At 36.9% G+C, this 27,977-nt stretch overlaps 1 long non-coding RNA gene across 1 annotated transcript in view; it reads right to left on the reverse strand.

Annotated features, from left to right (window-relative positions):
* Nucleotides 1–27,977, reverse strand: part of LOC133521929 (uncharacterized) — a 108,762-nt gene that overhangs the window by 51,630 nt on the left and 29,155 nt on the right. The window contains exon 2 of the long non-coding RNA XR_009799959.1: nt 16,782–16,902. This is a non-coding gene — a long non-coding RNA (uncharacterized LOC133521929). The remainder of the gene's footprint in view (nt 1–16,781; nt 16,903–27,977) is intronic.

The raw sequence follows: 27,977 nt of genomic DNA on the forward strand, positions 1-27,977 counted from the left end.
AGAAACTGGCGACAACATAATACGACATGGAACCAGATTTGTATATATTTAACCTATTTCATGAATATAATTATAATTAGTGATGTATTTAATTAAGTTAATAATAGGCATTTTTAATTATTGAAGTCCGCTAGTTTTGATTTAACTCCAGGTAAACAAGGAGTTAAAAGTAATACAATTATGCAACGAGGGTGGTAAGTGAAATTTTGCAGAAGAGGAGTTTAGATGCACGACAGCTGCAGGCTGGAGTGTATTAAGGACTCAAGTTGGCAATATTCTTATCCCCTATTACACACAATATTTTTCATTACACTTGCGAAGAAAAAACTAACTTATCATAATCTTATTTATTTATTTATAGCATTTTCGTCCGCCATATTGTCATTCTTTGACAGGTTAGGCATCGAAACCCCAGACCTATCCAGTATTCAGCCACGATTGAAAATTCTGTAAAAATGTTTTAAATGACTATTACATTTTTTTTTTTCACATAAACAATAAAAATAAATTATAAACGTCAGCATTTTAAAAGTAAGACTCATTCATACCTACTTAGTTCGTATAAAATAATAGTGACACAATTTAAAGAAAAACTCCCTCGGGAAAAAAAGATGCCTTTGTCCTTCAGTATACCTGCATGAAATAAGATCTTTTTCGAGCATGTGAGATGAAAAATATATATTTCTGTATGCTGACAAGTAGTGGAAAGGCAGAACTTGATTCCTATCGGCTAACCTATTTCAAACAGTTGATCACTTTATACATAATGAACAACTATTTTAAGTAAATAAGCCTATTATTTATGAATAGGTGATTTTAAGACTGCTATGAAAATAAAAAGTAAAAACATATGGAATCCTGCTTACATGTTATCTGAACTGCGTAATTTATAAAAAAAAAACACGATATTTTATTGAACACGAAACATTTATTATCACTCGTAGCAAAAGCTTATTAAAATTCACGCGTGAAAAGTAAAAAATAACATAAAAAGCTCCGTACATGTACCCTTACAAAATATGTCCTAATTCCAATCCGAAATAAGCGTGTGTGCGTGATATGGGATATGAATAATAGATTTGGTACGTTTGAATAAGCATGCATATGAATTTGCGCCCTACTAACCCAGTTGATTGATTAACCTTCAATACACCGTGACGCCTCGTCCCATCTTTAAGCTTCAATCGAGCACTTGAGGCGGATACGGAGATAGGACACGATTCGTTGAACTTATGGTGAATATACGTCCTTGGTGAAACAATGGTTTTATAAAAAGCAAGTTTTGTCTAGTGTTAGACCGAAGTTTCTGTGTCAGTATGAAATATATATATAGGCCGGTTCGGTTTCTGAAAAAAAAACTGCCGAACCTTTCGGCTTATAAGATTATATTTTCGGTATGGTCCGACCAAAGTTTCGGCATAAAATCATGTATGTAGGCAATGGTTTGGTTTTGGCCGAAACTAGAGCAAATCTGCACCTTCAGTTTCGGTTAAAACCTAAAATTCGGTTTCAGTCACTCACTAGATTTTTCCCAGTTTTTTAAGCTGTTTCTGATATTTTAAGTTTTGGATAGGAGTTGAAAAAGTAAAAACATAAATATATTACCTCCGTTTACTTATTACTGACCGATTTTTGAAAATGATTCAGCGCTAATATCATGATCTCTTAGCAGATAGATTTAGGTACTTTATTATTATTATGGTTCAAGAAGGAAATTGTATTTTTAAGCGAATTCTTAAGTCTCAGAACGAGCTTTGGATCCAACACACAATAAACTTGAGCCGTTCGTAAAGCCACTGCAAAAACGTAAACATAGACATAAAGCAAAAATAAAGCTGAGCTTACCTTATCTGTGTTTCCGTAGCCAACAACTACACTATTTCATTTCCTCTGCCGACTGTTCGTCCCTTATCGTGCCTTTATTGACCGTTATTTTTTAAAACGGCCAATAAAACGGTTAAAAAAGCAAATGCATTCGAAGCTATTTTAAGTTCAATTTCGTTTGAATAAGACCTTAAACTTGCATAAGAGACCGATTTTCTGGCCAATTTAAACGTACGCTGATATCAGACAGACACGGTATTTGCACTGACTAGTTAAATCAGCCTCTTTGTTTGGAATACGATGGAATCTATATGAAACAAAACGACGCTCAAGTTGCCTTTAAAAAAATTGAATTTTGAACTGTTTATTTCTATTTTTTTTAATCAGCACTACATGGTCCAAATTCTTAGCTTAATCTTTATTTATTTTAGATTATTAGCCAACACGAGCAAGCTATAATTTAAATTTATCAATTACATGCTTAATATTTCTTTACTGTATTATAGAGTTGTTATGAGTTAAATTCTAACAAAGCTTACTTGGTTATTTATTTTTCCTACTCCTCTACTGTTATCTGTCATTTATGCATTCATTAACACGAATATAAGAGCATACATAAAAGGTTTCAAGAAAAGTCTATACATATATTGTCTATTCCTCATAAAAGCTCTTGTGCTTTTAATCGCTATAACGTTACTGCGATTAATGGCTACCAACCTAACAAAACCAAAACGAATACAGTTTTAAACTAAATGCATTGCTGCCAACTTACAAAAAATTCATTTGGTTGCATAGTAAAAATAATTACTTCATAAGTCAGAAACACGCATGTGACACCCGTAATATAGCAACACCCATAGACTACGAAGACCGCTTAGCGTTGCTTGTTAGTCTCCGTAGGCTACGGTGGCCAAAATTGAGAAAAAACTGTCCAAAAATTTAATTTAGCAAGTAGCAAGTACCAGGGCCTCATGAGTTACGAGAAGGTGTCGCTGACCGGCCGGCCGCGACCCGGGGCGGGCCGGGCGCGTAACAAGGTACGCTCGCGCGTCTTGGCTATATACTTTTGCTTTGTTTACCTAAATTAAGATTTATTTTTGTTGACTCGTAGGAAAAATATTGTATGCAACGTTGTATAAGTAGGTCAAAAAATGCTCGTGGCGTATTCCTTTACAATGTTCGCCTACGCCTTCGGCTCCGGCTCACATTGTAACTCACGCCACTCGCCTTTTTTGACCCTTCTTATACAACTGTTGCATAAAATACTATAATCTTATGTGGCTTAGCCTCTACATTATCAATGACATAGCTAGGAAAACTATTTAAGATATTTGGTAAGTAGCTATACCATACGCCTATTCTTTATAGTTTCGTCCGATGTAGCAATTTTGTGTTTGATGTAGAAATTTTGTCATAAAATAATTGCGATCTACGTTTTTCTAATATTTTTCTGGAGCTTAATTTCGTGCATGGTGTAAAATAACTTATTTTAAACACAGCCGACATCCCAATACTACATCTTATGAAACAAACTCCCCCGCGGCGTATGTCTGTGTGTATGTATGTTTGCGATAAACTCGAAAACTACTGAACGGATTTTCATGCGGTTTCCACCAATCAATAGAGTAATTCTTGAGGAAGGTTTAAATGTAAAATTTGTTTGTATATCCCATGCGTAACCGGGGCGGGTCGCTAGTATTATTATATAAAAAATCAGTGAAGTTTTTTTTGTAATAGTTTTTCTCGTACATAATCGTGTAGTGTAGTCGTTATAGTCTTTTCCTACTCCTCTACTGTTATCTGTCATTTATGCATTCATTAACACGAATATAAGAACATACATAAAAGATTTCAAGAAAAGTCTATATTGTCTATTCCTCATAAAAGCTCTTGTGCTTTTATAAGCTATAATGTTACTGCGATTAATGGCTACCAACCTAACAAAACCAAAACGAATACAGTTTTAAACTAAGTGCATTGATGCCAACTTACAAAATATTCATTTGGTTGCATAGTAAAAATAATTACTTCATAAGTCAGAAACACGCATGTGACACCCGTAATATAGCAACACCCATAGACTACGAAGACCGCTTAGCGTTGCTTGTTAGTCTCCGTAGGCTACGGTGGCCAAAATTGAGAAAAAACTGTCCAAAAAATTAATTTAGCAAGTAGCAAGTACCAGGGCCTCATGAGTTACGAGGAGGTGTCGCCGACCGGCCGGCCGCGGCCCGGGGCGGGCCGGGCGCGTAACAAGGTATGCTCGCGCGTCTTGGCTATATACTTTTGCTGTAATTTGTTTACCTAAATTAAGATTTATTTTTGTTGACTCGTAGGAAAAATATTGTATGCAACGTTGTATAAGTAGGTCAAAAAATTCTCGTGGCGTATTCCTTTACAATGTTCGCCTACGCCTTCGGCTCCGGCTCACATTGTAACTCACGCCACTCGCCTTTTTTGACCCTTCTTATACAACTGTTGCATAAAATACTATAAAATACTTAAGTAATTGAAGCACAAAAATAACTACTAGTTTAACCAACTCTTTTTTCAATACCGAAGTATATTTTTTAATTTTTATATGATTCATTAAACTTTATAACCAGTTAACGTGCAACACAATATTCTGGTGAATATTTTAATTTTAAATCCGGCAGTGACCGTAAAGCACCGCAGAAAGCGTTTCGATGTAAACAGTTGAGCGAATTTTAAAACATTGTAAAAGTTTGTACCACATCTGGCGCGAGTATGGGTTTCGCCAGCTAGGAAAAATAGGAACTTTACAATATTATGTACCTACCTAACACAGCCCTATACTGTTTTGAGCGCGGAGAATGTTTCAATATTTTTTAATTAAACATACTTTTTTCATGGTGTGTTTATGTGAATTTAGAATTTAATGGTTTTATATTTATATTAAAACATTTCTCTAATTGTAATTATTGTGTTTTATACATGTTAGCGGATATGTGGATGAAAGAAGCCGCTGGCGTCCGTTGTGACGTTGGGTGGATGACATTCGGAAGATTGAAGATTGATAAAGGCCTGATATTTAGTAGGTACGGTTTTCACTATTTTTCATTAACACAAGTCTCTAGACACTCGCTACCGATGTAACAAAAGTTTTTTTTATTAAGTAGCTGGTTTAATAGGTACTCAAATTTTATGACAAGCGAGATTAAAGTTCAAACAAAAATTACTTTTTCGTTTTAAAGTTAACGAGCGCTGCAAGTACTCTAATTATTATGTTAATAAACAAGTAGTAGGAATCATCTGTCTTTCTTATGTGATGTTTGTGTATAAGTATGTGTTTGATCAACGTAACAAATAAAATCATACTCTCATATTCTTATTATATAAAAAAAAACAATAATTATGAACTGACATTGTAATTGGCAGTTATGATTATAGTACGATCGATACGAGAGGTGACTGAAAAGTAATCTACCTAGCCTATAAATAATTAAAAAAAAAACCGGCCAAGAGCATGTCGGGCCACGCTCAGTGTAGGGTTCCGTAGTTACTCTTCCGTCACAATAAGCTAAACTGGAGCGTAAAGTATAGTAAATTGTTAACCAAATAGGCAAATTTGCATAATCAGTACCTAATTAAAGTACCTAAGTCTTTTTACTATGGGAGAAACTTTTTGCGATAACTCAAAAACAGCTAAACTGATCATATCCGCTATAGTTTTCATTTAATGTCTTTCTTAAGCTCTATTTCCACGATTTTTTTCATATTTTTTGGACCTATGGTTCAAAAGTTAGAGGGGGGGACACATTTTTTTTCTCTTTCGGAGCGATTATCTCCGAATATATTCACTTTATCAAAAAATGTTTGCTGAAGACCCCTATTAGTTTTGAAAGACCTTTCCAACGATACCCCACACTGTAGGGTAGAAGCAAAAAAAAAAAAAACACCCCCACTTTACGTGTAGGGGAGGTACCCTCAAAAAAATTAATTTTTTATATTTTATTGTACGACTTTGTCGGCTTTATTGATTTATATATCCATGCCGAATTTCAGCTTTCTAGCACTAACGACCACGGAGCAAAGCCTCGGACAGACAGACAGACAGACAGACGGACATGGCGAAACTATAAGGGTTCCTAGTTGACTACGGAACCCTAAAAAATACTGGCCGCTATGAGTTTGTGTTTATTGACTATTCTTTTTTCAAAATTTCAAACTTTTATTAGTCAGTTGCTCTTCATTTGTTTTAGACATTCGATTTCTTGCAACATGTCGCTTAAGAAAAATAATTTGATTAAAATTGAGCAACGTTCAGTTATTCAATTTCTCATTAAAAAGGAAATACGCCTTCGCAGATAATACAACGTATGTTGCCCGTATTTGGTGATTTGTGTCCTTCCGATTTCTGAATAAAGTTCTTGTCTAGGCAATTTAAATCGGCCCGTAAAGGCCTGGACGACGATCCTCGTAGTGGACGACCAATTTCTGCCATCACTGAAGAAAATGTGACCAAGGTGACAAATATAATTCTTGAAGACCGACGAGTGAAACAGTGGGAGATAGTTAGAGATGTGGGCATTAGTAAGGAATGGGTAAATGAAATAATTTATGTCTATTTAAATATGTCATGGCAAGGTTAGTGCCTGTTGGGTCCCCAAAATGCTGATCGCATTAGACAAGGACAGACGTGTCAAATGTTGTCAAGAGTTTTTAGACATGAGTCGCAGCAAAGAGGAAGAAATTATTTCCAGGATTGTAACATGTGATGAGACTTGGATTAGACGATGGGACCCAGACTGTAAATAGGAATCACTTCAATGGAAATTCAAAGACGAAAAACCTCCTCGGAAGTTCAAGGTTCGTCGATCGACTAGCAAACTTATGGCGACAATTTTTTGGGATGCTGAAGGGATTTTACTAATAGATTATTTACCTAAGAAAAAGACAATGAATGCTGATTATTACGCAAATTTACTTTGCCAGCTGAGAGACGCCATAAAAGAAAAAAAGGAGAGGCAAACTTAGCAGAAGAGTTGTGACCTGTGCATACGGCTCGCACTGCACAGTTAGCCATGGCCAGAAATGGCTTCGACGCCATCGACCACCTCCCTTACAGCTCCGATTTAGCCCCCTATGACTATTCCTTGTTCAGAATTTTAAAGAAAAATCTCCGGGCGCGAAGATTTTCTACGGATAATGAGATAATAGCTGCGGTGAACGAATATTTTGACGACAAACCGAAAGATTTTTCTAAACGTTTAATGTCGCAATTTGACAAATATAATAAATGCATTTTAGTAGGAGCTTATATAGAAAAATAAAAATAAACTACCCAGCTACGTCGTTTCTTTTATAGTCAGGTAGATTACTTTTCAGCCACCCCTCGTACAAGTTCAATCAATGCCTCAATGTTTTTTTTGGTTTCTTCTTCTTTGATCTTGTCAAATTGACGGAACAACACAAAACAACAATAGGCTATCCAATCGATAGGTCAATTGCACCTGCAAAGGGCGTCAATCAAAATTGACAATCGCCTTTGATTATATAACTGCGTTACTGCGACTGACAGTCGCTTCAGCGGAATTGTAAACGGTCAATCGTAATTCGGATAATCGTTAACCATGTTAAATCAATAAAGGCAATGGTCGTAGCCATACAGGGTCAATCTGTAGCGATCTCTAAATAAGTACACCAATAAAAGACTTTAGTACTCTAAAACGGCTAATACTTAAGATAATACCAAATACTCATGTTTATGCTACGTATAATTTAAGCGAATGGGTTGTAAATATCGGTAGTTGCCACAAGTACCCTTATATCAAGCAATAAATTGGGATTGTTGGATATCTGCCATAATATCGTTTAATGAATTGCCTAGCCTAGCATGACGTTTTCAAGGTTGCGAAGCGCAAAGCTGAGATATCAATGCAATTGCGTCACCTTCGCACCATGCGGGCACGATGCAGTGATATTGATATGAAATTGGCGTCATATTTTCTGAATACGCTTTCTGAGTAATTCGAAGTTCCAATAACGTAACTCTAACATGCGTTCGTTAGTTTTGTATTATATTGGAGTTTTATAATACAAGGTATTAAGTTTCTGAAAACATCTCCTGAATTACGAGAAATAATATGTCGTAGATGAGCTAAAACAGAATTAATGAGTGTAATTGTAATGCAAAGTAAACAACCCAAATCTGTCCATGCAATATAGTTTGTGCAATAATATTTTGTTACTTAATGCTGCTTTACAACGGATATTTTACAATTGGGCCGCTACTGAGCCTTTAATATATTTTAGGTATTTTACTATACACCATAAAGGCGTTCATTATCATTTTTGGCTTATCATCATTTCCGTTGTCTTCCCAGATCATGGACTGTGTGCAACCAAAATCAGACAGAAAACGGTGCCTATAAAGGTATGGATTAAGGTATAACCGATATTATGTCATTATTTTATCGTCTAACTGATATCATTCAAATATCGTGCATTTCGCTTGTACTTATCCGGCCATGTATTGGCTCAGGCGAGACGCACGATTACTAAATATTTAAATGTTAGTGTACCTACGTTCGAATTGGCCTGACAAGCGGTCATATATTTCTAAGATCATTTCTCGCCACAAGACAGGAAACACAAGACGGAACCACAAGGAAGGAAAATTCACACACATTGACAGGACTCGTTGAGACTCATCATAAGCGTTTGTAAACTATCCGGGAAATCCACCACAAAGCAAAGGTCATCTGCTTACATAATCACCGTAATAGTAGCTTGAGATACTTTCATGCACACCTTCAGTCGTGCTAGATTCAAACTGCCAATCAGTGTGAAAACAAATAATGCAGCATTATCGGTTTGTAAAACAAGTGCCTTAAATATTGCAGATGCCTATCATACGGTGGCATAAACAGGTTTTTAGGTCACGTTAGGCTATAAAACTTTTTTACTGAAGGGTTTCGTGCCATCAAACTTTTTTTAAAGTTTGGGAAGGCAGAATCGGCTTACGTTCTTAAATTAAATGCACGCTAACTTTATTGATTCCTGTAATTGAGATTGAGGGCACATCATAATAAAATCATATTTGTCTACTGTAACCTTATGAATCTACGTGTCATATTATGTTGTTTGTTGTGGATGAGTTACGTGAATTAAGTAACAAAGTTAATCAGTAAGTTTAGTACTTTCAGCTGTATAACCGACATATACGGCGGCCGATCAGGCAGATCGTAATATTCCTTTGTAATGATTTGACGGTTGTCACACTTAACCAATTGATTGGTAGGATAGGTTCGTTAGGTTTCTTTAGATGCCCGAAGGACAAACCGTCAAGAAATAGCTCGAACGCCGACTCAGGGAACAAGACAAAGATTTTCAAGTTTCACGATATGCCTAGGAATTTCACTATCTGCCTGATCTTACAATTGGCCGCCAATATATACAAAAAATCTATTATGTGCATTATCTTCCACCTAATCCATCAAGATAACAATAAACACCGGCAGTTAATGCCATTGCGTGTATATTCCAAATCTTTATCTTAATTTTATGCGCAGTGCGATATTTGTAAAACGACAGGTCTTTACAAATTGTGCCACGTTAAAGTCTCATTAAGTAATCATGCAATAATGGCTTGAGTAGCACGCAACAGCTGATGGCTCGTATTTTAATGGCGAGAGGACTAAAGTGTAAAGGAAATTAGAACAACAATAAAATATGTTTACAAAAGAAATAAAACTAATGTGGAACACTAATGACAATTGACAATAAAGGACAAAATGCTCAAAGAATAGATTTTTGTTATACCACGATGGTGGCAAACAAGCATACGGCCCGTCTAATTGTAAGCAGTCACCGTAGCCTATGGACGCCTGCAACTCTAGAGGTGTTACATGCGCGATGCCGACCCTTTAAAAATCTGTACACTCCTTTTTTGAAGAACTTCATACTGTAGACCCTCGGGAAAACCTCGGCAGGTAGCTTATTCCACAGCAATTGTAGCATTTGATTTGGTACTTTACTTAGGTACATAAAATGAATGTTTACAAAACCCAGCCAAAAGCTTTTAAAACCCCAACATAAACTTCCAACCAAGCCTTTGCAGTTTCTACGCACAATGAATTTTATCTAAAATGCTTTAAAGCTCACCCTGCCACCGTATCTCCTCGTAATGTTTCCTATGGCCTCGCTTCGCTCGGTACATCCACCATCACCTTTCAAAAGGGACGTGTATATGTGAAACATAGTAAACTATGTTATCACCTTTTGCCTTCAGGCATTCTATGTTACGCCACCGTATCAATTGGCTGTATTGGCACAATTCCCAATCTACTGACGTTTTGGTTCGAATACGTTAGCGTATTGATTTTCTGACCTACAATAATAGGTATTTTTCCTGATATTTTTAAAGGTCCCTTCTTAAATTGACTTTCTCTAACAGCGGGACTTTGGAAAAGTTTGTAAAGTATCACGAAACTTTTCCTTACGTTCTTAACAATGTCTGACAGGCATTGTTTTCTAAAAATAAAATTATTTTAAGCAACCGCACATCCAAGCACATTATGAAAAATAAAAGAATGAGATAATTATGAAACAATTGTCTCGCTAAAATTAGAAGAATAAAAGTCAAGATTATCAGTTTTTTTTTCATATACCTACATATTTACTTTTAACCATAATAAATGAATAAATAAATATTATAGGACATCATTACACAAATTGACTAAGTCCCACAGTAAGCTTCAATAAGGCTGTGTTGAGAGTACTTAGACAACGATATATATAATATATAAATATTTATAAATACTTAAATACCTATAGTCAGCCCTAACTCTGTAAAGTGTCAGAATTAACGTCAAATTTCCACACTTTGTTACTTGTCTGTAGAGGATACCTAGTCAACGTTTGTGGAGAGCTGGAGAGTTAACTTGGTCCAACTAAAGATTCCGAATCTCATTTCAAACCATAAATAAAGTATTAGACATTCCTTTTGATCAAAACGAATCGAAAATGCAAGCAAAATCGGATTTTGCATCATGGAACAGGCTTGCGAACGGAATACCTACAGCTACATGGCCAATTTATGAATAAATTTATTAATTATTTGCCCATGCAATATTGCAGCTTATTACCAGGATAAAAGGTTCACAAATATTCATATTAACGTTAACCATACGAGTAAACGCGTGTAAACCTCGTGTGATGCACGAAATTTTCTGTTCTGCACGTAGCACAGATGATTAAATTCTGTCAGTTATTGGACGGGAGCATTGCAGTTTATTTTTTGGGTCTGTATTGTTCCACTGTATATGAAAGCATTTTTAAGTGAATAACGAATACAACTATTTTATAAATAATATACGAATAAATACTTATTAAATACAGTGACAAGTTTAAAGTATGTAGTTATCATCACATTACAAACGATGAACTGATGAACATAATGCAGCAGATAAGTCGCATACTAAGACAGACGAGTTATTGGTATATGTCAACCGCTTATCTGAGGCGGTTAGCAAGAAGTGATTATGGTTAAAGGTTTGCTGGAATCATGTGACCCATATTATGTAAAGTACAGTTTTATATACTCAAACTAGATTTAGTCCAAAAACTATGCTTACCTACTACTAGAAAACCATTGAGAAACTATACACACCACCTGACTTTAATAGTAGAGCTATAATTATAATTGGTAACGTATTTCAATCATCTCAATACGAAGTCTTTTACTATATTTAGAACATTTAATTTATTTTATATCCATTTTTTTCCGGTTTAGCAATGGTTGCGAATTTGAATGTTGAATACAAAAAAAGTAATTCAGTAGACACTACAGCACTTCCCAAATTTTAACTTACTTTTGCAAGCATACAAATATTTTTAGTAAGCTTAAGTCTTTTAAAAATAAACTAACCAACACACAGAGATTTTATTTCCAAACATATTACACAATATCTTTCTTTTATTAAATGTGGGAAGAAAGGTGTCAGGTCAAAGAGGATAATGTTGTACATCGCAAGAGCATTCTTAAGGCAAGGAAAGAGGAAGTGCTCATTCTATGCCTCGGGCGAAGCGGGAATGGAAAAAATTCTAGGCCGAGATTTTTAATAAAAAAATGTGTCTAGAAGTCTTTGAAACGTTTAAGCTTGTTTATCAATTAGCTAACTTAATAGATATAAATTTCAGCGCTCGCGTCGGTAGGTAGCGGTAATTATGAAAACAAACAATAAATCTTAATTAAATGAACTTTCATTGCGATTAAAGTATTATATCTTTTTAAATTTATCAAATTGGATTCTATTAAATTGGGACAGGATTTACGAACGAACACAGTCTATGTAATTTTGTGATCAATTAGTATAATCGAAGTGAAAATATATACCACAAATCAGGGGATATTTCGCTTTTAATCAGAAAGTATGTTATAAAATATAAATATTATAGCATATGGGTTAATCTGGTTGTAACCTAATTCTAACTTGAAAATCAAAGTACATACAAAGTAAATCAAAATGCTGAACAATGCCGATTCTCGTATATTATCATACATTATTCTCGGAGTTTGCAAGAATGTGAATAGGCGAATGGGGATTCGTGAATATTTGCTTAAGGAAGCGCGTTGGAGTAACTTTGAACCGGAGATTTCTTTTTAAATAATAGAACGTGGGTATTTATAGCCCGACCCTTTGGGGATATAATGCAGTAAAATTAATTATGTACATAATTTAGGTATTTTTATGGTCAGCCATTATTAAATTTTTTAGGCAGAAAGTACATTTTCAGAAGTGTACATACAAAATCTAATTAGAAGCATTTAATAAAAGCTGTGTCTAAGTTACGCAAAGTATGATTTTTTAATATTGCAGTATAATATATAAAGGACAATTTTTTAAATTAGGTATTACAAGACGTACACCGTAGGAAATGTGAACTGATAATCCACAAATTCATAAGCGGACCAAAATGCATTTTTTTATGATAATACAGGAGGCGAACGAGCAGACGGATCACCTGATGGTAAGTGATTACCGCCGCCCATGGACACCTGCAACACCAGAGGGGTTGTTGTGTTTTGAAGGTTTGAAGGTCGTATCGGCAAAGTGTCGAATACCATTTTACTTATACATCAGCTTTGTATGTTTTCATTCCCTGTCTATTTTAACTGTATGGTGCAAAATAATGAATATTTACTTACTTACTTACTTACTTACTTATGTATGTATTGTGTTAGTTGTTTGTTGATAAAACCGCCTGTTGTTTACCTCTCTTAATGTGGTGTATTATTTGTATTGTTTCTGTATTGAGGTGTGCAATAAAGAGTGTTTTTGTTGTATTGTACTTCTTTAATTTTTATATATACCTATTGCGCTATATTTTGAACACTTTATCCGCGTAGCCTACTTGCTGATATTTCTAGGTCCCCCAGCTGCAACAGCAGTGTAAAAGGGTTATCAAAAATGAATGAACACGAGATAGTCAAATTACGTAGCGCTAATGCTATTACATCTGCCCTTGTGTTCTAGTCGCTTGTAGAATGCAGGCAACTCCGATTCCCGGGCAAACCAGTATTACTGCGAACCCGAGCCCCGTATAACGTTTGGGTAATCGAAGAACGGATTTATACTGGTTTATTAGCCTGAGCTTGGTAAGCTATCTAAATAATTCTTAGTGCTGGCTGCATTTGAAGCACACCATGTGTTATTTTTGTTTTAGCTGCAGTAAATATAGTAAAAATATATTTTACGGACATTTTAACAGTTCCGAAAATATGACTACACTTTATAAAACAAAATCCCCGCCGCGTCAGTCTGTCTGTATGTTCACGATACACTCAACGGATTTTCATACAGTGTCACGTATCATTAGAGTTCACGTACCGACCGACCGTAAGAAGTATACGAGTAGGTAAATGATAACTCCGTTTATTAGAAGTTTATACTTATATAACTATGAAAAGTAGATATTATAACCCTATCTGAGTTATAAATATGCATACACAAACTTCACGCAACTTATAAAATTGTATATAACGTTTCCTCGATGAAACCAATTTCATATTACATTTTTGGAGTCATAGCACAGCGTAGCGCGCCTTCACACTTTTAAGCTAAATGGAATAAATTATTGAACAGGAAAGTTTTCCTTTAATTTTTCATGCAACGTTTTGCATTAAACTGCATTATTGGCTTTTATGAATATATTTTATACTCACGTTAGTCACGTTTGATAGGATAATTTCTGAATATTATTAACAGATACAGTATTTTGAAAGGGTTATAAAAAAAACAGTGTTTTTATGTACATATTATTATAATATGAACGCAGTATTTTATATATGTTGAAGTTGAATATATTATACTCAACAGTATGTAAGTAGCGAATGCGAATACGAATGTTAGGGAATATGAAGTTGTTATTATCATTCCTAATTAGAAATAATCTGTTAGTACATAAATCATAGTTACCTTATAACGGGATGTTATAAAGTGTTGAAAAATGCTGTCTGTTCAAAATGCATTACCTACTTGAAAACTGCACACACTGCCCATACGTGAGTCGACGTGACAGGACACAACCTGCGTACTTTCGTGACATTCCTACTTAATAATCAGTCTTCCAAGGATATCTAAGAAAACAGTATACAGAATAGCTGAATACTTCGCATATCAAAACGAAGTCACCTATCGAATCTATCAAAGTAAACAAACTTAGAACTTGACTATTGAAAGACAAACGCTTGCGCGATCTATCTCGACGCCACCGCCATCTAGCGAACGGTTTGCATACTAATGTCTAATACATGCCATGAAACTGTGAAAGACTAACGCTTGCGCGATCTATCTCGGTGCGAGCACCATCTAGCGAGCAATTAGGTAAACTTTCCGTATTGCAAGTCGTTTTATAATACCTACTACAATTATATATAGGTGTACAAAGTTTGTTTACAGCCATAATCATTTAAGTAGGCCATTACCTATTACTACTCAGAGTCACAAGCACTTTCAATTCGAATAAGAGATAAAGAGTGTCCCAATATTTCCATATTTTTTTGCGGTAAATGCGACAATAACATTTTTTTCTTTTTTTTTTATACCACGACGGTGGCAAACAAGCATACGGCCCGTCTCATGATAAGCAGTTACCGCAGCCTATGGACGCCTGCAACTCCAGAGGTGTTACATGCGCGTTGCCGACCCTTTAAAAACCTGTACACTCCTTTTTTGAAGAACCCCATACTGTAGACCCTCGGGAAAACCTCGGAAGGGAACTCATTCCACAGCAGGAGCGTCCGCGGGAGGAAGTTCATCTTGGACATAAACAAAAATAATAAAGTGTGTTGTGCAACTTTAAATAAAATTGCCAAAGTGATAGATTTAATTCTGAAAGATAAATTCAAAATATATGTATGTGGAGTATTGGATTTACATAAAATATAAACCAGTTTTATGTAAATCCAATACTCCACAATAAACCTCCCTGTAATAGTTTTCGAAACTGCACGCATTTCAAGAAGGCACAATTGAAAGCGCGCTCTAGAAACAGCAAACTAGGCCAGCTGCTTCACTTATCTGCACGATATCTCTGGTTCCGTAGCGATTATACTATTAACAATGCACTTTTGTTGGCCAGCCGACAGCTCCCAACGGTCAAAGGTTACTATTACCTTATTTATAAAGGAGTTTGGCGCTTAGTGTGAAGTGGGTCGACGTTGTATTATGGAGAGGAAACTACGGGGTAAATTAATTTTAATGAATGGATGGCACGGGCTGCTTTTGACTAGGCTCGAGGCTTTGTAAGTGTGAATACTATAATTGGGTTATTTTATAATTTATAATGGACTACCTAGTACCTTTTGGGTTCTTAATGCTTGGTCAAATAATAAAGTTGTTAATTATATAATATATTTCACACGTTGATTATGGTTTCATGGTACTTACTGCAACCTAAATAGCTGCCTCATTTATGCTTACGCGAATCTAAAATTTACATATTTTGGGTACAAGCACTACTTACAACCATGAAGTACGCTTGAAGTATTTTCTTTTAGTCTTTGTTTCCTCGCCTGATCGTGTCAAAGAATACACCTCTTAAATAACAATGGGTGATTATTTACGTATGCAATTTTTTTTTTCCATCTAAATAATGATCAAAATTTTGTATAATCTCAAAAGAGTTGATGGCAGTTGGAGGATTCGAAAGAATGCCGAAATCGAACAACTAATAGCCGAGCCGAATATAATAGGTGAGACCAAAGTACATCGTCTCCGCTGGCTTGGCCACCTCAAAAGGATGGGTGAAGATTGGGCAGTCAAAAAGGCCTTCTTGGATCGACCAACTGGACGCCCTGTTGACGTCCAGTCCACTGGCGTCGGCGGAAGCTGGCGTGAACCCGCTCTAGATCTAGATCAAGCAAAGTGGCATGCTCTTGTGTTGGAGGCCAAGACTCATTTCGGGTCATCGCGCCAGCCAAGTAAGTAACTAAGTATGTATTATTGTGATGTTATTATAGTTAATATACCTTTTATTTATGTCTATTAAATGTTTTATTTAAATTGTAAATTGTTATATTTTTGAATTTGCTACAGCTCAGTATTTTAATAAACTTAAACCAGATACCAATAAAAAGGTAGTACAGTTGAAAGACTATGCGAAACGTTGCCTACGTAAAATAAACAGTAAATAAAGCTTATAAAAGTATAAACTGAAATAGATGTCATATATCAAAGAAAAAGTGACGAAACCCTCCAGTGGCGAAGGCCGGATTCGAACCGGCATTTTTAGCTAACCGGCCTAACACCATGAACCCCCAGGCCACCTCGTCACGACGGAACAGATCTCGATTTCTCGACTATATGCCATTTTACTAAGTCTATGCGTCTTTAACCAACTCTAGGGGCGACCAAACATGCTTGCAGCTCCTGTACGAATTACTTGCTTAAAAAAAAATTGTTCCCAAAGTTGCTTATACAAGTACTCACCCTAAATTGAAGAAGATGGGAGTAAATGCCAGCTAATCAAACTTCTGACAGTTTTAACTGTTCACTAATACTTTTAGAAATTTCAATTTTCAAAGTTTGCTATCGCAGTTGGAGCATGTATCTGAAACAATAGGAAATACGTATTATTTTTACAAATTATCTTTTATGCTTACTTATAAATAAATACAAATTCATAAATTAAGAAAAATAACGTAGGTATACTCGTAGTTTTTTTTCTACATAACTCTATTCCTATTGTAGTAATCTTTATCGTATATTTGTATGAACTACCATACTGATTATTTAATTTAAATCTTAAATTGTCTCAGTCTTGTAAATCCCAGTGTCTGATAGAGCGGACATTTTAATATGCTAATAAGTAAGTAACGGACCTGATTGACGTAATTTCTGCCAGCGCGCGCTACGCTCTACGAGAGTAGCCCATTAGGTGGTTTATCCGGTTTGTAGCGAAAATGGCAGACGAATAGTTATTCCACTAATAGATCGCTGGTAGTGAATGTGATCAGCAGTCAGAGAGCAAGCTAACGCAATAAACGCAACCACGACGTATTTGGGCGCATTAGTAGTAGTAAACTCTTTATTGTACAAAAATACATATTAAAAGTGATAGTGAAGCGAAATAAATTCGCGCTAGAACGCAGACGGTGGCCACTGCTTTCAGCCAGAAAATGAAATTTTTGAGAGAGGTATAGAGGAGAAGAAGGTGTAAAGAGAAGAGAAAGAGTGTGAAGATCTCTACGGCGGCGGGTTGGAACCAATTGGGTTTTTGAGTTTAGTAAAATCTATGAGAGGATTTTTTATAAGTAGACAAACAAAAAAGGTATTAAAATCAGCAATAATCGGTGTATGATATGATATTTGATAGTTGTTTTTTAATAAACTAATTACATAATATAGTAAACAATTAGCTTAATCAATATAGTAACGACAATTAGCAATATTGTGGTATAGTTACTGTTAGCAATATTTATTGTCGTATCCTGTTGATATTATCAATTTTTCAAAAATATTTTACAGTATATATGGTGCTCCCTTCGATCGTGTTTTAATTTATCCCCACTTGTTGTAAATTTCCTATTTATCGCACTTTTATCGTTATGTACTATTATGGTTTCTTTAATTTTCGAAATTTATGACTGAATTATTTTGTTATCTCTGTTAAAGTAAAATAAGGCCATAAGTTGTGTTTGCTAGTATCTATAATTTTTTGGGATAGGTTAGGATAAGGTTGCAGAACGTACTTTAGACTTTTATTAATGTGGATTAGGGAAAAAGCTAAGATGAATGCAAGAAATCCACAGTTAATATCATAAAGGCGAAAGTATGTTTGTTTGTCTGGCCGCCCCGTCTCTTACCTCATGACACTTTCACCGCTGAACCAATTTTGATGAAATGTTCTATTGAAGTAACTTAAAAATAAATAAAATAAAAATGTTTATTGAGTTACCACAAACAAACGTGATTTTGACTGGGCTAGTGCCTCTTTTTAAGCGTACATGACACTTGTGTCAAGAGACACCGCTCTCCCGTAGGTGGTAACAGAATTATAGAATACAGCTATTGTGTAATTCTATTTTAAGCATTTAAGCTTTAAGGCTTAAGACTTAAAACGATTTTTTTTTTTCGAATTTGAGTGTCTTGATCACTATACGCAACTTAAGCGTAAGCTTATAATTACTGGCCGCATGGCAAGGAAGCGTAGGGCTATCTCTACGCTGTGCTAGCTTGTGGTTGCGTTGGGCGGACAGAATAACGTCAGAGACAAAAACCACATTACAGGCTAGCATACACCGGGCCCAAGATAGACCGGCTTGGAGAGCACTGGTGAAGAGTGTCCACAGTCGTCACGTCCCTCAGGCTCAGCCTGAGGTGAGAATACTCGCCTCCTCCTCTGTCGTATCGTCGAATTTGAGTTACAAGGAAGGATAGAATAGTTTTATCCCGGATTATAATCCCGGAATACTTTTCTTTAGGCAGTGAAATCAACAATGGAAATGGTATGTGGAAATACTAATTCTACGCAGACGACGTCGCGGGTAGAAGCGAGGATAGACTTATATGGAAGACCTCGTCGTATTTTTAATTATAATTAAAATTATTATATGTCCATGGCATAAACGTACAGTAAACGCTTTGCAGTTTGAACATTTACGGTAGCAAATACTTAGCAGGGATCGGAACCGGTTTTTGCAAAAACATCGAAATAACCATATATTTCGGTTTATTTTATACTCAAAATGTAGGACTCAGTTGTGTTTTTAGATAATGACTTCGTATTATTAGATTGCCTAATTAGGAATGAAATAATTAACAAAGAACGAAAAAATACCGTTTTCGTTCCCATACAAAAAATACCGGTTTCCGATCCCTGATACTTAGTGTGTTGGTTTGACTAAGCCCGAGGGAGCCATTTTGACTAATGTTGATAATTATCTCGCTCTGTGTAATTACTGTAATTAGTGTGATTACAGTTTTTTTTTACACCGTTATGATATAAATGCCCATTTAAATTAAATATATTTTCAATGAATCTTCGAATAAATTTATAACAGTGAATATATTCTTATCTTTATATTGAAATGTGTAAAATAATTAATCAATAGGTAAAATCATAATTATATTCAAGTTAATTTGGAGCAATATGTAACTACCTACTTAATAATCTATCTATTTCCTCAGTTTAAAAGTCATATTGGCTCTGTAAAGACACTTTCCCTTTGTCAAAACATAGCGAAGTTCTTTCGACAGTAATCTCCTCGAATATACTGAACGCTTCGAAGGACGCAATTGATTTACTACTTCATACAATTCGCGACACCCTCACCAAGCAGCAAACCTGCTTTCCCATAACAAAATAGAATAATATTCGTTGTTCCTGTACTCCTGAGTGAAATTTATCTATTTATTTCAGTCCATTTTTCTCCTGGAACGGTGGCGTTATCTCGGGGCGGTCAAGGCGTGACAGCCGACGACAGTGATAAGGGACGGACGGTTTTTCCCGTCATTTGCTTCTTGCTGTCCGTTCATTTTCGTCACTTGCCGAGAATGGGACCAAACGACCACTTTGAGGAACCAGTATAACCTTCGAGTTCGAGATTCGTAATAACTGTCTAAGCAGAAAGCGCAACAATAATGGTTTTCTTGAACGCTCTACTCGTCTCTGCTCGGTTAGCGTTTGAAATAAGACTTCTACAAATAATTCACAATATAGGCCACATATCATCAGAGTCTCCATTGTAAGCTTGACCTGTAATTACATATAGTTGGTACGGATCTATAGGTCAAGATACAGATAATCTGACGATCGGAGCAAATGGTTTTATGAATTAGAAAGCTCATATTAGTGTTTTTGTGATCCTGAACACAATAGCCACGTGACGTTGCATCTTGAAAGGATGTAAGGTTAATGTGGAATTTAAAACTAAGAACCGAACCTTTATTTTGATAGTAATATTTAGAACACGCAGTACTCAAAACGGACCAATTGCAACTCGTCGATGTTGACGTCTTATTTTCTTCAACGAAACTGCGTTTGACCATGATTAGTCAATTTAAACCACCCAAACTACGATTGGTGTATTATAAAATAAGGCGCTGTGATTGGCTGTAGCATTGACACTTGAAAATACATGACAATGGAAACCAATTCCACGTAGACGGTTTCATGCGATATAGAACGTTTTAAATGCTATATTTTTGTATGATAATTTGTTATTTTATTTTAAAGAGTATTAATATATAGGCTTATTATTTGTTCGTTTGTCGCACGTGTTTAAAGGCAATTAAGCCTCCGAACCAATTAATACATTGTATCGTTCATGCAGAAATTCGTATTAAACACGTCGTCGTAGGAACAGTTTGTATGGGCATGGGAAAATATCATTATTGTTTTTACTATTTTCTTTGTGTGGCCTACTCCACATCAAAGTACGCAAACAAAACAGAGTCATAAAACCTTTTTCGTGTGGACCCACCACGACAGCCGACGACATGGCGGCGCGCGGGCTGGCAACCGTTGCTAGACCGCCGGTAACGCGTGCGCCGCGCCGCCCGCGTCTGTCATCAGTGTTACCTACGTCACGGGATCGATCGCTCGCACATCGTCAACGCCAGTTAAATCCTATCCGCGTACTTGACTAGTAGCTTATTGTGATACTAACCTATGGATTCACGGACTAATATAAACGGTATGGTGCATGAACCTAACTAGTGTTTCGATGAACTGTGTGTGCCTGTGCTAGCCGCTTGTGTTTAATACTAACTTAAATAATAATAACTTTTTAACTGTATTTCGAACATTACATATTGTTTATTAAGTGCGTGCATTATTATTTACGATCCACGTAGGTTTAACACCCACACTTGCATTCTTTCCATATTTTTTCACCGTTCAAACCGTCCCTGGACCTAGAAATATTACAATACCAAAATTAGCCAAATCGGTCCAGCCTTCCGCGAATTTAACGAAAAGTTATAAATAGCAGCGAGATGTTTACTTTACTTTACTTAGTAAAAATGTACCTACACATAAAAAAGCGCCACCTACAACGACGATTCGTATTTACTATCACGAATTTAAATTGTCAAAATAACAACCTGAACAAATTTAAAATGAAAGTTTCTTAGTATCAACGATTGTTTAAAATGCATAACATCATCTCCATATGAAACCTGTTTTGATCAAGAGAAATCAAAATAATATGATCCTAGCTAAACTATACGTGAAAAGTAATCCCATATTGTTTCCAGTGTTTGTTGGAACGACTAGTACCTACATCATTTATCCGCACAATAAGGCATATTTCTTTTATTAAAGATATTATTTTAATACTTCTTACTACGACTGTGACAACGGGCCGCCATTTGCGAACTAAATAGCTCCGCGGCACAAAGGTGACGCCCCGCCCGCTTCGGCACAATATGTGTGGGGTCATTTTGCAGAGCCAGTTCGTCATCTATGTTTATTATCAATCGCTGGTAATTTTACACGAACCAATTCGAGCTACTTTTGACCCCTTCACAACTTGAAACCTATTTATTACCAAACCAAGTTTTAGAAAAGTAAAATAGACAAATATAATATGATATAGCCTGTATGTAAAAACTAGCGAAGTCAAATCATGAAATTGAATAATGTCTCAAGTGAAATAAATGCATTGTGTAAATAATTGTCTGCTTGAATTAAAGATTAAATATAAATATATTTCCTATTAAGCAGCAAATATTGTGGTAGTATCAAGAAACAAGAAATTATTATATAAATTCATTATAGAACGTTGCATATTATTGTAACTAAAAATTCAGGATTTTCGACACAGAACTTGGCATCCATATAGATTTCAATTCTTTTGTCGGCGAAGACAACAACGACGCATTATCTTAATTTTCTATTGAACTTGGCTCTCATTTCACATTTATGTTTTTGATGGGATTAAATATTACCATCAATGTACGCTGTCATCAGTTGCGGTTGCTTGTCACGCATTAAATATAGAAAAATTCGCAAAACACTGCGTCTGAGAATATGTGTACTGAAAATCAAACAACGGCAACGCGCATGTAACACTTCTGGAGTTGCAGGCGTCTATAGGCTACGGTGACTGCTTACCATCAGGCGGGCCGTATGATTGTTTGCCACCGACGTGGTATTCAGAAAAAAAAGAAACAAAATGTTGTGTTACGAAATATTTACCAATAATTGTTCGATGTAGGGTTTACACGATGGATCTGAAATGTATGGGAAGATAATTTCATACATTTCGGATCCAGATTGCAAACCCTAGTTCGATGAAAAACCGAATCGAAAATACCACATATCGGTCAGCGTTTTCCTCAACGCGGGTACTGAGACTGGATATTTAAAAATCCGGAATTCAAAAATAAGTTTAATACCCATCTTATCATTTTCAAAACAAACCGTTGTTTGTTTTGGAGATGATGAGATAGGTAATTAAACCAGTACCAAATCATACGGGATTTCGGCCTAAACCCAATTAGTTTTCCTCATTTCCCTCCTCTGCATTAATAAAACGAAATCTAGAGCAGAGAGATCTGTTTTTCATTCAACTTGTATAGCGGGCGGCGTAATTAAAGGAAAACTAAAGAGCCCAATTAGTCACGGATTATAATACAGATAACTAACTATATTTAAGGACATGCTATTGAAAAAGAAACTTGATTTTCAAATAGCCTTCAGTCTATTTGGTTACTACACAGTCAAGGATATCCTTTTTTAGATTTGGTGTAGTTATGTTTTTGTATTTGCATTTAGATCAATAGTAATTTTAAGTGGTTTTCATGTATTGTTTTTGACATGTTTCTGTATCATGTAGGTATGCGTTCGTACGTTTAAAAGTCGGTTACTTAATCAGGAAAAATCGGCTATACGTTAAGTAGGCATTTTAAGCTAAGTTAAGCTAGCGATAGCGGTAATCTTATGGGTATAGGTTATGTATTCACGGACGTAAATAATTATTACTGAATTATGGATGATGATGTGAGGCATTACGAATAAAATAATATATGTATGTACACAGCTGGGTTTGATCGAGTTAGGTTCCTTGAAGTTAGGTTTGATCGAGTTAGGTTAGGTTTTGATCCCCCTCTATTGGCGGGTGCTAGCAGCAAGGAGGGAGGAGAACTGGCCTGCCCCTCGTGAGGTCCGCCAGTGGCGTGAAGAGGCACGAGACGTCCTCTACCAGCAGTGGTCAGAGCGTCTGGAAATCCCGGGAGCTAGCCGGGACCTGGTGGCCGCTGTTCGGCCCGTTTTAACAGAATGGGTCGAACGCAAGCATGGCGCACCCTCCTTCCATCTCACGCAGCTCCTAACGGGGCACGGCTGTTTCGGCTGGTACCTGTGTGAGAGGTTGGGAAGGGAGCCGACGACAGCGTGCCATCATTGCGATGGAGGAGCCGTGGACACGGCGCAACACACGCGCGAAGAGTGCCCTGCGTGGGCGGAGCCTCGCGCTATCCTGTCCTCGGCCATAGGAGGAGACCTCACGCTGCCGGCGCTAATACGCCGCATGCTCAGCAGTGAGGAAGCGTGGGCGGCAGTGGCCTCCTTTAGCGTCACCGTCCTGTCGCAAAAGGAGGCTGCAGAGAGAATGCGCGAGGACGATGCGAATTCGCTCCCTCAGTGCCGTAGGAGGCCAGGTCGGCGTCTAAGGGCATACGCAGCCCGAATGATGCCGCCTTAACGGGAACTTGCGGGTGATGGGCCGGGAGTTCCATCACTCGCCTAAAGAGGTTCCGAGCTGGAAGGCCTTCAAGTGTTCCGAGGCGTCTTCAGCGGAGTAGGCTGCTGCAGCAGCCACAAAAGTCGAGCCCGTAATGGCAACGCCGACGGGGTATCGGAAGTCTACAATCGCGTTCCCGAAACCCCGTCCACAAAGCGCGCGGTGGAACACCCCAGGGGGCTTAGTCTGTGGGAGTCGGACATACCCACTCGGCTTCTCCCGTGCCAGTGGGATCCATAAACGGATTCCCCCTGGGTCAAAAAAAAAAAAAAGTTTTGATCCCCCCGAGGGTTGCCCACCTTGTCGTGGTGGAGGGGCTTAGTAGCCGTGGCTTGGTCTCCCACGGTGAAGCGAAGAGGCAACCAGGGCCGGCCTGTTTGAGGTGCTGGCTGGCCCGAGGAGGACGCTCCAAGTGGGCTTGATAAGCCCGCTTGTGACGCGTTGGAGGTGGACCGTCGAGGAAGAGGAGTGTCGGTATTGCGGTTAGCCGTTCTCCCTATCCTCGACGGCCGAGGTGGGATCGCAGGGGAAGAGGCGTGATGGTATCACGATGCGCCACTCTCCCTATCCCCTGCGACCTTGGCGGGGCCGTTCCGCCTGTAGCGGCGTTGGTGGGGCTGCAGAGGAAGAGGAGTCGGTGTTACGGTGTGCCGTTCTCCCTGTCCTCTGCAGCCGAGTTGTGGTTTGCGGCAGAACCATGGACCTCATCTGCCGCCGGGCGCCCGTGGCCTCCTTGTGGCGGGCTCGGGGGGGTCCGCTACACTGCAGGACGGAGGCCGAGGAGGAAGGCGCGTCGAACCATCTGGCGCGCCTCGCGTGAAGGGCCTTCGGGCATCCGCGAAGGAGCCGCTCGCGGGCGGCTGCCGCCGGTGGGGTCGCGGATGAGTACGCAAGTGTTCCCGTAACCCCACCAATAAGGCGGCGAGGTGGCATATGGGGGGTTTTTAGTGGGTATACCGTGGGCCTCATTAGCCTAGACGGGAGTCCCACATAACCACTCGGGTCACCCCCCGCACCCGGGTGGTATGCGGAATGCATTTCCCCCCCTGGAAAAAAAAAAAAGGTTAGGTTTTGATGAATATTTATACAAGGAATAATAGTCTGCGTTAAAAAAAAAAACGAATTCCCAGAAAAACTCACATTTAGCTTCAAATTTGTTAAGTTCGGTAGGTATACAATATAGTCAGTAATAATATTAGCGTAACACCTTTGCATACAAACTTCTATGGTACCTTTTCTCTGCAGCTGACTGTACCTACGTCGCTAGTCTCTATTATTGTCATACCGATGAGGTACGACGTGGCACATAAATCAAACTCCTCGACCATACATTGACGTCTATATCTAGCATAGAACATGAATGAATTGTTTTCAGTATTACATGCCGGTGTATAGATTGTTGAATCTATTTTGGTCACCAATAGACATTCCGACCGATCTCATGCATACTGAACGTAGTTGCAGGTGTTTAATTTCAGGAGCATACAAGTGTTTAAGCTCATTTAGTTTTTCAATAAGATTAGAAAATAATTAAGGTGATAATACATCTAAGATTAATTATTGTTTATGCTGGTGTAATAAAAATTTGTCTAGATATTTTGTGCGATACAAGTAAGTACATACTGAGTGACATGTTGGAGGAAAACTCACGATAAGAAAGAAAATACATTTTATTTTAATTTTATATGAAACATTACTGATATGATGAACACCGATATTTGTTCCTGAATCATGGGTGTTTTCTATGTATTTAAGTATTTATAAATATTTATATTATAATATATATCGTTGTCTAAGTACCCACAACACAACACAACACAGCTTACTGTGGGACTGAGTCAATTTGTGTAATAATGTCCTATAATATTTATTTATTATTACACAATGACGTCCCGGTCAACTCACCAAATTTTTTATATTTCTATCCTATTTAGTTTTTCTAATAATTAACTTGTGCTTCATTTCATGCATGGTGTTAAATAATTTATTTTAAATACAGTCGTTATATACCCTATTGCGGTTATATTACTAGTCAACCATAGGGCAAATCTGTAATGTGTCATGGTGGGTGCAGTGACAAAAAAAAAAACATGTTACCTCCTTTTCTACATAATTAGGCGTAGGACGCTGTCTTTTTAATTTCAGTGTATGAAATCCAAAATCAACAATATTTTTTCTTTCACCGGTGTGGGTTTTTTTCTTAATAATTATATTTATTTATTATTTGATTCTGGCAAAAAGCTCCATATTATATATACCTTATACACTAACATACATATAAATTTCATCAACTTAAAAACTAACCACTATTTTGGTGATAGAATAGAAGTTTGCTCTTATGTATATTTCTGCATGTCTTCTTTTTCTTTATAAGTACTATGTTGTGGCGTTAAATAAATATATTTTTTATCTTTCGTTCTAATGATTATATTATTTACAGCAATACTAATTTATATGTATATGAAACTAGGTACTAGTAAACACGGAAATGCGTATCAATACCAAAGCACAGTCCATAAATTTGTTAGTAAAACAATGAAACAGACAGTAACTATTCACAAAGGAGGTACACAATACCTGCTCCATTTGTACGTATCAGTATTCAATGTTTGATGCTCATGCATATTTTATGGTTCCCTTGCTATGAGCCAGATAGTTTATAGGTAGGTGGTTAGGGTTTGGGGTACATGGTTGAGCGTTGATTTGACTGAAGATTATTATTAATAAAAACTCCTCATTTTAGCCTATTCTTGAATTTAATTTTAGGGGAGGAATTAAAAAAAAACCAAACTCCTATCTGTAGCAATTAGGAACTAAAGTATGTTGGCATTCCATTCAAATAGTACCAAGGTTTGTCAGGGAGAACATGTAGAAGGAAGGTTTTTTTTTCCATAGCAGACTATATTTATTTTTTACTCTCATATAGTTTCCTTCCACATACAGGGTTTATTCTTAACTACTGATTTGCGTCGGAAAGTTTCCAAAATCGATCTTTTTTTTTACTTTACGTATTTTTGTATGGGGATCGAAATTTCCCCTTTTCCTAAATGAAAATTTCCTTTATTTCCTGTGTAATATTTCCAAATTTTCCGAGTAACTTTGGGAATATTCTCTAACTTGCAAAATGCATATCTGTATTTGAAACCCTTCACCATACTCTGCAAGGTGAATTAGTAAACTATATCGAACAACTTATTAAATGAGACCGATCCTAAAAACGCAACTGTGTGAACGAAGTATGGAACTCTTGCGTCTCAATTATTAACTTGTCTTTGATTAAACTAGGAGCTCAGTCTCAGCTGTACTACAAAACTTGATGCTCTGTGTTGATGTTTAGTTGTTTGCTTTGCTTAGCAGTTGACGGATTAAGTTGACAAGATATCCCAGTCTGTATCAACAATTAAGTAGATTAAGAGTCACAAGAACCCGCTCCTATACAATCCTAGTTACGCTATCATTTAGACGACACGCTGAAATAACATGAAACTCTGTATGAACATTAAAACAAAACGTACTTATATCTATGTCAGGAATTCGTATTGTTGTTAAAATTTTCATAATTTGCTTTATAAGTATTTTATATGTAAAATGAGTATATAACTTCGATTTGCGGCTTGATTTTTGTGATTCGTAAAGATATCTTGGTGAAATTATATCCCGAGTTCCTAATTAACTGAAATACAAACTTGAGAGAATAAATACAGAAAAATAAGCATGCAGAATACACTAATTTAGTTTCATTGGCTTACTTTACGTGGAAATACAAAATCCATTACACATTTTTTATTAAACTAGAGCATTATTAATACCGTAGCTGAACCGTTATATACACGACCATGAATGTGTTTCACTGTTATCAAACAATTTTCAATTTCACAGTGGATGTCATTCCAGATCTAGAGCAGAGCCCAACTGGGGAAGTACCTCCACCTTACAG

This window comes from Cydia pomonella, chromosome 10, assembly GCF_033807575.1.
Source record: "Cydia pomonella isolate Wapato2018A chromosome 10, ilCydPomo1, whole genome shotgun sequence".
Lineage (NCBI taxonomy): Eukaryota > Metazoa > Arthropoda > Insecta > Lepidoptera > Tortricidae > Cydia > Cydia pomonella.